We start from the raw sequence: 11085 nt of genomic DNA on the forward strand, positions 1-11085 counted from the left end.
GGAAATTGCCAGGCAAAGCGCCAGAAAAGGCGCATGTAAAAGGCGGCTGAGAGCTGATGTTTTTAGCCTGGGGGGGACAATATACATGGGCCCCTTCCTAGGCTATTAATGTCAGCCCGCAGCTGTCTGCATAGTATTTGCTGGTTATTAGTTATAGGGGGCCCCATGTCTTTTTTTTGGGGGGTGTCCCCCATTTTAATTGCCAGTAAAGGCTAAGTATACAGTTGGGAGCGTGTGAGTGTGAGCACACCCTCCCCCCCCCAGTAGACCAGTACACTGCTCTCCTGGAATACTCTGTGCTCCTGTCTCCCTGCTCCTTCCACCATACATCTATGTGACCTCCCTAGAGCAGCACAATACCATATGGATCACGTATAATGCCGCTATATATATTTATCACATAATACTCCATAAAGATCACACATTATGCCGAGATATTATAATATATATAATATCACACATTATGCCGCCAAGTATTGTGTGATCTATGTGACGGTATTATATGTGATCTATATGGCGGTATTATGTTTGATCAGTGTTGTGGAATGATGTAAAAACTATGACGGTGGTATGTGAGAACTATATTGTGGGATTATGTGTGATCTATGTGGCAGTACTAGGTGAGAATTATATGGTGGGTTTTATGTATGATCTATATGACGGTATTATGTGATTAGTATATGGCAGTATTATGTGTGATCTATATGGCGGTATGTGTGAAAAGTATATGGCGGTATTATGTGAGATCTATGTGGCGGCATTATGGGTGATCTATATGGCGGTATTATGTGAGAAGCATATGGTGGTATGTGAGAACACTGGCGGCATTATGTGTGATCTATGTGGTGGTATGTGTGATCTATATGGAGGTATTATGTGAGAACTATATAACAGCATTATGTGTGATCTATATAGCGGTATTATCTTCAGAAAGGGGACCCATTCTAGGGTGGTTCTGGCTGATCACCTGCACACGGGTCTGGGGTCATAGAGGGGGCAGCATGACCTACGTTAGGTGCAGTCAGGGGAGGGCTGGTGAGGCAGCTGAAGAGAGGGGTCTCATTTTTATCGTTACTATGTGGCTACATTTCCACCCTGCTTCCCAGTGTAACCCTGTACTGCGCCTGTTGCCTCGCTTTCACACATCGCCAGGACAGGATCTGAGGAGGGGAATGGTGTCTTTGCATGCAATGTCTGGATCAGAACAGGCCATCAATTTTGTGGAGCAGACGGTCCATCCATGTGTATAAAAGACAGCGCTCTATATAAATCCGTGGCTGCTCTGCGCACCGAACATGGTGCCAAAGAACTGCCTGCACACTGCTCTCCTGAAATACTCTGTGCTGCTGTCACCCTGCTCCCTCCACCATATGTCTCCCAGAATCCTTGCTGCCTGCAATCCTCTGTGACTGTTTACTTGTCAGTATAACTTTGCAGTCACCAACAAAATGGCTTCTCGCTGTGTTCCTGAATCCTCTTATCCCTTAGCAAACACCCAGAAGGAGAGGAGAGGAGTGACATCACACCCATGTCAGCAGACTCCGCCCATAATTACTGCAGTGCAGTAATGTGAGCTAGTTGTACACTAGGTTTTTGTCAAATTTCAGTAGCTGCTCCCCTAGTGTTTAAAAGTGGAAATGCCAAACTTTTTAAAATGATTTTTCATATTTTACTAAATTATAAACAAATGATAATATTTGTTTAAGAAAATGTAAACATTAATTCTTTACATTTTTCAATTGCTGGAATTTTTTTTTTTTTATGGCACCATCCCTTTAAGAACTCTGCAGATTTACTGTATATATTTCAAGGACTCGTTTCATTCCAGGACACTGTGGGTTATCAGTATATTGTTTTGGGTGTTATTGCTGTTGTACAAATACACTATTTGCACTAAAGAAACCCGTCTGTCTGTTCATTGCCCCATGCTATCAGAATCCTTGAGTTCCTACAATAGTATTACAGCTTAGCCAGGTCGACTAGGGGAACTGTTATGATCCGGTGACCTTGGAGCCGCATGAGACTTTCTCAGGAGTAGGCGGAACCTATACTGACCACAATCCCTAAACTGACACCGCAACTAGAAGTAGCCGTGGGATGTACCTAACAATCCTAGACACCTCGACACAGCCGGAGGACTAAATACCCCTATAGATGGAAATGGGAATCCTATCTTGCCTCAGAGCAGAACCCCAAAGGATAGACAGCCCCCCACAAATATTGACTGTGAGTATTAGAGGAAAGACACACGCAGGCAGAAAACAGGGTTTAGCAAAAGAGGCCACTCTAGCTAAACAGGAAAGGATAGGACAGAATGCTAAGCGGTCAGTAATAAAACCCTGAAAATATCCACAGCAGATAATACAAAAATTCCACCATCTAACTAAAGACATGGAACGTATATCTGCATCTCCTGAGAATCCAACTTGACTGGAAAAATCCTGGCACAGTCTAAGCTGGACAAGAAAAAACAATGAATAGCACTGATCTGTAAAGCACTCAGCATGTGTGCTGCAGAAACAAAAACCAGACACTTATCTTTGCTGAATTGGCAGCAGGGCAGGAGGAACCAGACTGAGATCCAAACCTTCCAAGAACAATGGACAACTGGCAAGGACTAATGAATCCTGCAACCTTAAATACCCCAGTCAGCACTGCAATCAGCAGGGACACATGCCCAGGATTGCAACCCAGGGACAACTGTATTACCACCAACAACCACCGGAGGGAACCCAAGAGCAGAATTCACAACAGTACCCCCCCCCCCTTGAGGAGGGGTCACCGAACCCTCACCAGAGCCCCCAGGCCGATCAGGATGAGCCAGATGAAAGGCACGAACCAAATCAGCAGCATGGACATCAGAGGCAAAAACCCAAGAATTATCCTCCTGGCCATAACCCTTCCATTTGACAAGGTACTGAAGCCTCCGCCTCGAAAAGCGAGAATCCAAAATCTTCTCAACCACATACTCCAACTCCCCATCAACCAACACCGGGGCCGGAGGATCAACAGAGGGAACAACGGGCACCACATATTTCCGCAATAAAGATCTATGGAAGACATTATGGATAGCAAAAGAGGCAGGAAGCGCCAATCGAAAAGACACCGGATTAATAATCTCAGAAATCCTATAAGGGCCAATAAACCGAAGCTTAAACTTAGGGGAAGAAACCTTCATAGGAACATGACGGGAAGACAACCAAACCAGATCCCCAACCCGAAGCCGGGAACCAACACACCGACGACGGTTAGCAAAACGTTGAGCCTCCTCCTGAGACAACACCAAATTGTCCACCACATGAGCCCAAATCTGCTGCAACCTGTCAACCACAGAATCCACACCGGGACAGTCAGAAGGCTCAACCTGCCCTGAAGAAAAACGAGGATGAAAACCAAAATTACAAAAGAAGGGCGAAACCAAAGTAGCCGAACTAGCCCGATTATTAAGGGCAAACTCGGCCAATGGCAAGAAAGCCACCCATTCATCCTGATCAGCAGACACAAAGCATCTCAAATAAGTCTCCAGGGTCTGATTAGTTCGCTCGGTTTGGCCATTTGTCTGAGGATGAAATGCGGAAGAAAAAGACAAATCAATGCCCAGCCTAGCACAAAAGGCCCGCCAAAACCTAGTGTGACAAAACACTCCGGGATCGCCTTTGCTGGTGTCAAAGGTCAGGTGGTTTGTGCATTGAACTCTGAGGCGACAGCAGGTTTCCAAGTTGACTAACCTCAGGTCAGGTTTATTAAAGTGAAAGCAAATACAGAAAACAAAACATAAAAATAAATCCTAGCCTGTCCGGCGCTAACTAAACAAATATGTTGCTATCTAACAACTGGGGGGGCTTCTCCCTCCCAGCTAACATTACGCAGATCATGAGCACAGCTCTCACTCACGTTGGTCTCACACAGACAGGCATTCTGTGTGCCCCAGGCTGACACCTGAAACCTCCAGCTGGTCAGCCTTTATTCCTGCACTTATTAACCCCTCGGTATCCTGAAGATACTGAGCGGCCTAATTCACATAGGACAAATACCTGGGTGAGATATACCTGCCCCCGACTACCAGACCGACATGACTCTTACACATCCTCCCCCCCTGCTCAGACCACTCAGGTCGAGCAAGAATACTCTCGAAACAGTGTACTCGGGACAGGGCATCAGCGTTCCCCATCTGCACCCCGGGGCGGTGCTCCACCGTGAAAGAGTAAGCCTGCAGGGCAAGGAACCACCGGGTTACCCGACTATTACGGTCCTTGTGGAGATGCATCCACTTGAGAGGGGCATGGTCCGTGACCAGCCTAAACTTCCTACCTGCCAGGTAATATTTGAGGGAGTCGAGAGCCCATTTGATGGCTAGGCACTCTTTTTCAATCACGGCATACCTCTGCTCATTTACATTCAGTTTCCGACTGAGGTAGAGGACCGGGTGTTCGACTCCGTCCCTTACCTGGGAAAGTACAGCTCCGACACCAGTATCAGAAGCATCAGTTTGCACCACAAACTCGCTGCTGAAATCAGGAGTCACTAGTACGGGCTGAGAGCACAAAGCCCGTTTCAGACTGTGGAAGGCCTCTTCAGCCGCTGAGGTCCATTTTACCATGACGGAATCCCTCCCTTTGGTAAGATCCGTCAAGGGGGTAGCCATGGCCGCAAAGTTGGGTATGAACCGGCGATAATAGCCGGCAATGCCCAGGAAAGCTTGAACTTGTTTCTTGTTCACTGGTTGCGGCCAGCCCTGAATTGCCTGTATTTTGTCGATCTGGGGTTTAACCACTCCTCTGCCAATCACGTAGCCCAAGTATAGGGCTTCTTCAAGGCCGATGTGACATTTCTTGGGGTTCGCCGTTAAGCCTGCGTCTCTCAGGTCATCAATCACCGCCTGTACCTTCCGGAGGTAAGCTTCCCAGTCCACGCTGTAAATTATGATGTCGTCTAGGTAGGCAGAAGCGTACTGCCTGTGGGGCCTCAAGACTCGATCCATCAATCTCTGGAACGTTGCTGGGGCTCCGTGAAGTCCAAACGGCATGTAGATATACTGGAACAGCCCTTCCGGTGTAGCAAATGCCGTCTTCTCTCTGGCCGCCTCGGCCAGAGGGATCTGCCAGTACCCCTTTGTTAGATCCAGGGTCGTAATGTATCGGGCTTTACCCAGCCGATCGATCAACTCATCGACCCGGGGCATAGGGTAGGCATCAAATTTAGAAACCGCATTCAGTTTCCTAAAGTCATTGCAAAACCGTATAGAGCCATCCGGCTTAGGTATCAACACGATTGGACTGGACCAGGCGCTGTGCGACTCTTCAATGACTCCTAAGTCCAACATTGCCTTCACCTCCCGGGAGACGGCTTCACGGCGTGCTTCCGGAATCCGGTACGGCTTCACATGAACTGTGACACCAGGCTCTGTGACAATCTCATGTTTCACTAGCCTAGTCTGGCCAGGTTTTTCCGAGAAAAACTGTTGGTTCTGTAACAAAAACTGCTTAACCTCAGATTTTTGTCGTTCAGAGAGAGTCTCGGCAATCTGCACCTCCGGTACGGTAGGTGAGCAAACCGGACGGGGCAGATCCGCTGTTAGGGCAGCACGGTCTTTCCAGGGTTTTATCAGATTCACATGATAAATCTGTTCTGGTTTTCTCTTACCAGGCTGGTGCACTTTATAGTTCACTTCTCCAACTCGTTCCATGACCTCAAAGGGGCCCTGCCATTTCGCCAGAAATTTACTATCCACCGTAGGGATTAGGATCAACACCCTATCCCCGGGTGCAAACGTACGGACCTTGGCGCCTCTATCATAACTTAGCCTCTGGGCTCCCTGGGCCTGTAACATATGTTCCCTAACAATGGGCATGACAGCAGCAATACGGTCCTGCATTTGCGTTACATGGTCTATCACCGTTTTAAAGGGAGTGACTTGACCTTCCCAGGTTTCTTTTGCGACGTCCAACAGTCCACGGGGACAACGGGCGTATAATAGCTCGAAAGGCGAGAACCCTGTGGAAGACTGGGGAACTTCCCTAATGGCAAACAGCAAATAGGGTAACAAGTAATCCCAGTTCTTCCCATCTTTGTCTATCGCCTTCCGGAGCATCTGTTTTAAGGTTTTATTGAACCGCTCAACCAACCCATCTGTTTGAGGGTGATAGACAGATGTACGCAACGGATCTATTTGTAAGAGTCTGCAGAGCTCCTTCATTACCCTCGACATAAAGGGAGTCCCCTGGTCGGTGAGTATCTGTTTTGGAATTCCTACCCGACTAAACACTTGCACCAATTCTTTGGCAATCGTTTTGGTAGCAGTGTTACGCAAAGGGATGGCTTCCGGGTAGCGAGTGGCATAGTCCATGATGACGAGGATATGTTGGTGCCCACGTGCGGACCGGGGAAGGGGCCCAACCAAATCCATCCCAATTCTCTCAAAAGGGACCCCAATGATAGGGAGGGGTACCAAAGGGCTACAGTACCGAGGTTTAGGTGCCGAGATTTGGCACTCTGGACAGGACTCACAATAGTTACGCACATCATTGTGTATTCCAGGCCACACAAAACAATGCAATATTCTTTCTGTGGTTTTTTGTACCCCCAGATGTCCCCCCATTATATGTCCGTGGGCCAGGTCCAGTACCTTCCGCCGATAAGGTTTGGGTACCACTAACTGCTGCACAGTGTCTTCCCCTTTTTTTTCTACCTGGTAGAGTAAGGCTGGGGTCACACATGCGTGTTTTACGTACGTAAGAGCGCAAAAACTACGTACGTAAAACTCGCATTACATACGGCACAATGCTTCTCAATGGGGCTGCTCCTATTAGCCGTATATTACGGTTCAGTATTATACGGCGTTCTACGGCCGTACAAAATCGCAGCATGCTGCGTTTGTCAGCGTATTGCGCAAATAATACGCCAATGAAAGTCTATGGGGGCGAGAAAAATACGGATTCCACACGGACCAGCAGTGTGACTTGCGAGAAATACGCAGCGCTGTTAGTGAAAAGTCGGTAATTCAATTGCCGGCTTTTCATTTCTCCTGCACAAACCCGACAGGATATGAGACGTGGTTTACATATAGTAAACCATCTCATATCCCCTTTTTTTTTGCATATTCCACACTACTAATGTTAGTAGTGTGTATGTGCAAAATTTCAGCGATGTAGCTGCTGAAATAAAGGGTTAAATGGCGGAAAAAATTGGCGTGGGCTCCCGCGCAATTTTCTCCGCCAGAGTGGTAAAGCCAGTGACTGAGGGCAGATATTAATAGCCAGGAGAGGGTCCATGGTTATTGGCCCCCCCGTGGCTAAAAACATCTGCCCCCAGCCACCCCAGAAAAGGCACATCTGGAAGATGCGCCTATTCTGGCACTTGGCCACTCTCTTCCCACTCCCTGTAGCGGTGGGATATGGGGTAATGAAGGGTTAATGCCACCTTGCTATTGGAAGGTGACATTAAGCCAGATTAATGATGGAGAGGCGTCAATTATGACACCTATCCATTATTAATCCAATTGTAGGAAAGGGTTAAAAAACACACACACACATGATTGAAAAGTATTTTAATGAAATAAACACAGCGGTTGTTGTAATAATTTATTGTTCTCTCAAATCCATTTGCAGTCCCTCGCTTGGCAACATAATAAACGCACAAGATACATACCCTCTCTGATGTACTGTCAGGTCCAACGATGTAATCCATCTGAAGGGGTTAACTAATATTACAGGCAGGAGCCCTGCTAATGCAGCTGTGCTCCGTGCCTGTAATCCCCGGCGAATGAATGAAATGTAGGTCATTGACCTACATTTCATTCATTCGCGGTGATGCGCCCCCTGGTGGATGTCCTCATATGACCTGGAGCGTGGGAAAAAGTTCCCAGGCTGCAGTTCATGAGAACATCCACCAGAGGGCGCCTCACCGCGAATGAATGAAATGTAGGTCAATCACTCCGCCTCTCGCTGAGTTTCCTCAGTTTCCTCAGTTTCCCCCGCCATAACTGAGAAGGGGTACTGAAGGTTAGATTCACTAATCTCCCCAGCAGCATCTTCCTGTGGGGTCTCCTCCAGGAGCTCGGGACCTCCAGGTAGCATGGGAGAAGATTCACGGTCACAGCTACCGTGAAGGAGCAACTGATTCTCCCACAACTGCCAGAAAAGAGGAAAATCCCTGCCCAAGATTATATCCTGTAACAATGCGGGAACGAGTCCCACTTTGTGTTGCACAGACCCATAGGGAGTGGAGATACATATGACCGCTGTAGGATATGAGCAGGTGTCACCATGCACACACGTTACAGAAAACTTGTCAGACGGACTAGTTGGACGTGCTATCAGACTGGCTTTCACTAGAGTCACCACACTTCCAGAGTCTAGTAATGCCACAACATTTTTCCCATCTACAGACAATTCACACAGATGTTTTACTGTATCATTTTGACCCGCATTCACACTTACTAGCCGTGTAACCAAAGACATGCGTTTCTTAGAGTCCGTAACGTCGCACTGCATGGGTTCAGTGGTAACAGGACAGTTCGCAGAAACATGGCCCTTCTCATGGCAACGGAAACACCTAATAAGCCCCCTATTGAAACCAGAGTCCGACACCCTTGATCTCAGGGTGCGAGCAGTCCCGTGTTCCTCCCCCACAGTTTTTGGCAATTTTCCTTCCCCCGCAGTCCCTGGAACAGTCCTACCGGTTCCACGAGGAGGAGGTACAGTTCGGGTAGTAGTGGTATCATCAGGAAGTCCTTCCGCCACGGAATAACGCTCCACCAAGTCCACCAGTTGATCCGCTGTCGCGGGATTTCCTTGGCTCACCCACTTTTTCAGCGCCGGTGGTAGTACTCTCAGGTACTTGTCCAGAACGACCCGCTGGATTATCTCCGGAGTTGTCAGTACCTCGGGTTGCAGCCATTTCTTTATCAAGTAGATCAGGTCGAACATCTGCGATCGCGGCGGTTTATCTGGCTGATAGGTCCACTGATGTACCCTCTGTGCACGGACAGCCGTCGTCACACCCAGCCGGGCCAAGACCTCAGCTTTCAGCCTCTCAAAGTCCTGAGCGACTTCCGGGTCCAAGTCATGGTAAGCTTTTTGGGCCTCACCGGAGAGAAACGGAGCAATTAGATCGGCCCATCGTTCCTTCAGCCACTTCTCTCTCAACGCTGTCCGCTCAAACGTTGTCAGGTACGCCTCGACGTCATCTTCTGCGGTCAGCTTTTGCCAGCATCGACTCACATGGATCCTCCTGGACTCTGCTTCCGGGTCAACCTCAGGCATGCTCACCAAGCGTTGCACCACCTGTTGGAGAAGCTGGCGGTCTGCAGCCGTCATGTCCAGTAACTCCTTCAGCTGTGCGGCCATCAAGCGATTAGCTTCCTGCTGTGCCGCAGTGGCCTGTACTAGGGCTTTCACCACGTCTTCCATACTGTCGCCTGTGCCACGCGTTGCCCACGTTCTCCACCACAATGTGACAAAACACTCCGGGATCGCCTTTGCTGGGATCAAAGGTCACGTGGTTTGTGCATTGAACTCTGAGGCGACAGCAGGTTTCCAAGTTGACTGACCTCAGGTCAGGTTTATTAAAGTGACAGCAAATACAGAAAACAAAACATAAAAATAAATCCTAGCCTGTCCGGCGCTAACTAAACAAATACGTTGCTATCTAACAACTGGGGGGGCTTCTCCCTCCCAGCTAACATTACACAGATCATGAGCACAGCTATCACTCACGTTGGTCTCACACAGACAGGCATTCTGTGTGCCCCAGGCTGACACCTGAAACCTCCAGCTGGTCAGCCTTTATTCCTGCACTTATTAACCCCTCGGTATCCTGAAGATACTGAGCGGCCTAATTCACATAGGACAAATATCTGGGCGAGATATACCTGCCCCCGACTACCAGACCGACATGACTCTTACACTAGAAACAAACAGGGAACCTCTGTCTGACACAATATTCTCCGGAATACCATGCAAACGAACTACATGCTGAAAAAACAACGGAACCAAATCTGAAGAGGAAGTCAATTTAGGCAAAGGCACCAAATGAACCATCTTAGAGAACCGATCACAAACCAGCCAAATAACCGACATCCTCTGGGAAACCGGAAGATCAGAAATAAAATCCATAGAAATATGCGTCCAGGGCCTCTCAGGGACCGGCAATAGCAAAAGCAACCCACTAGCACGGGAACAACAAGGCTTGGCCCGTGCACACGTCCCACAGGACTGCACAAAAGAACGCACATCACGTGACAAAGAAGGCCACCAAAATGACCTACCAACCAAATCTCTGGTACCAAAAATACCAGGATGGCCAGCCAATACAGAACAATGAACCTCAGAAATCACTCTACTAGTCCATCTGTCAGGAACAAACAGTTTCCCCACTGGACAGCGATCAGGTTGTCAGCCTGAAATTCCTGAAGAACCCGTCGTAAATCAGGGGAAATGGCAGAGAGGACCACCCCTTCTTTCAGAATGCCGACCGGTTCAAGGACCTCAGGAGAATCAGGCAAAAAACTCCTAGAGAGGGCATCAGCCTTAATATTCTTAGAACCCGGAAGATACGAGACCACGAAATCAAAACGAGAAAAAAACAAGGACCATCGAGCCTGTTTAGGATTCAGCCGTCTGGCAGACTCGAGGTAAATCAGATTCTTATGATCGGTCAAGACCACAATACGGTGCTTAGCTCCCTCAAGCCATTGTCGCCACTCCTCAAACGCCCACTTCATAGCCAACAATTCCCGATTGCCGACATCATAATTGCGTTCGGCAGGCAAAAACTTACGGGAAAAGAAGGCACATGGTTTCATCAAGGAACCAACAGGATCCCTCTGGGACAAAACGGCCCCTGCGCCAATCTCAGAAGCGTCAACCTCAACCTGAAACGGAAGAGAAACATCCAGTTGACGCAACAATGGGGCAGAAGTAAATCGGCGCTTAAGCTCCTGAAAGGCAGAGACAGCTGCAGAGGACCAATTCGCCACATCAGCGCCTTTCTTCGTCAAATCGGTCAAGGGTTTAACCACGCTGGAGAAGTTAGCAATGAACCGGCGATAAAAATTAGCAAAGCCCAAAAATTTCTGAAGGCTCT

The sequence above is a fragment of the Ranitomeya variabilis genome, chromosome 1 (genome assembly GCF_051348905.1).
Source record: "Ranitomeya variabilis isolate aRanVar5 chromosome 1, aRanVar5.hap1, whole genome shotgun sequence".
Lineage (NCBI taxonomy): Eukaryota > Metazoa > Chordata > Amphibia > Anura > Dendrobatidae > Ranitomeya > Ranitomeya variabilis.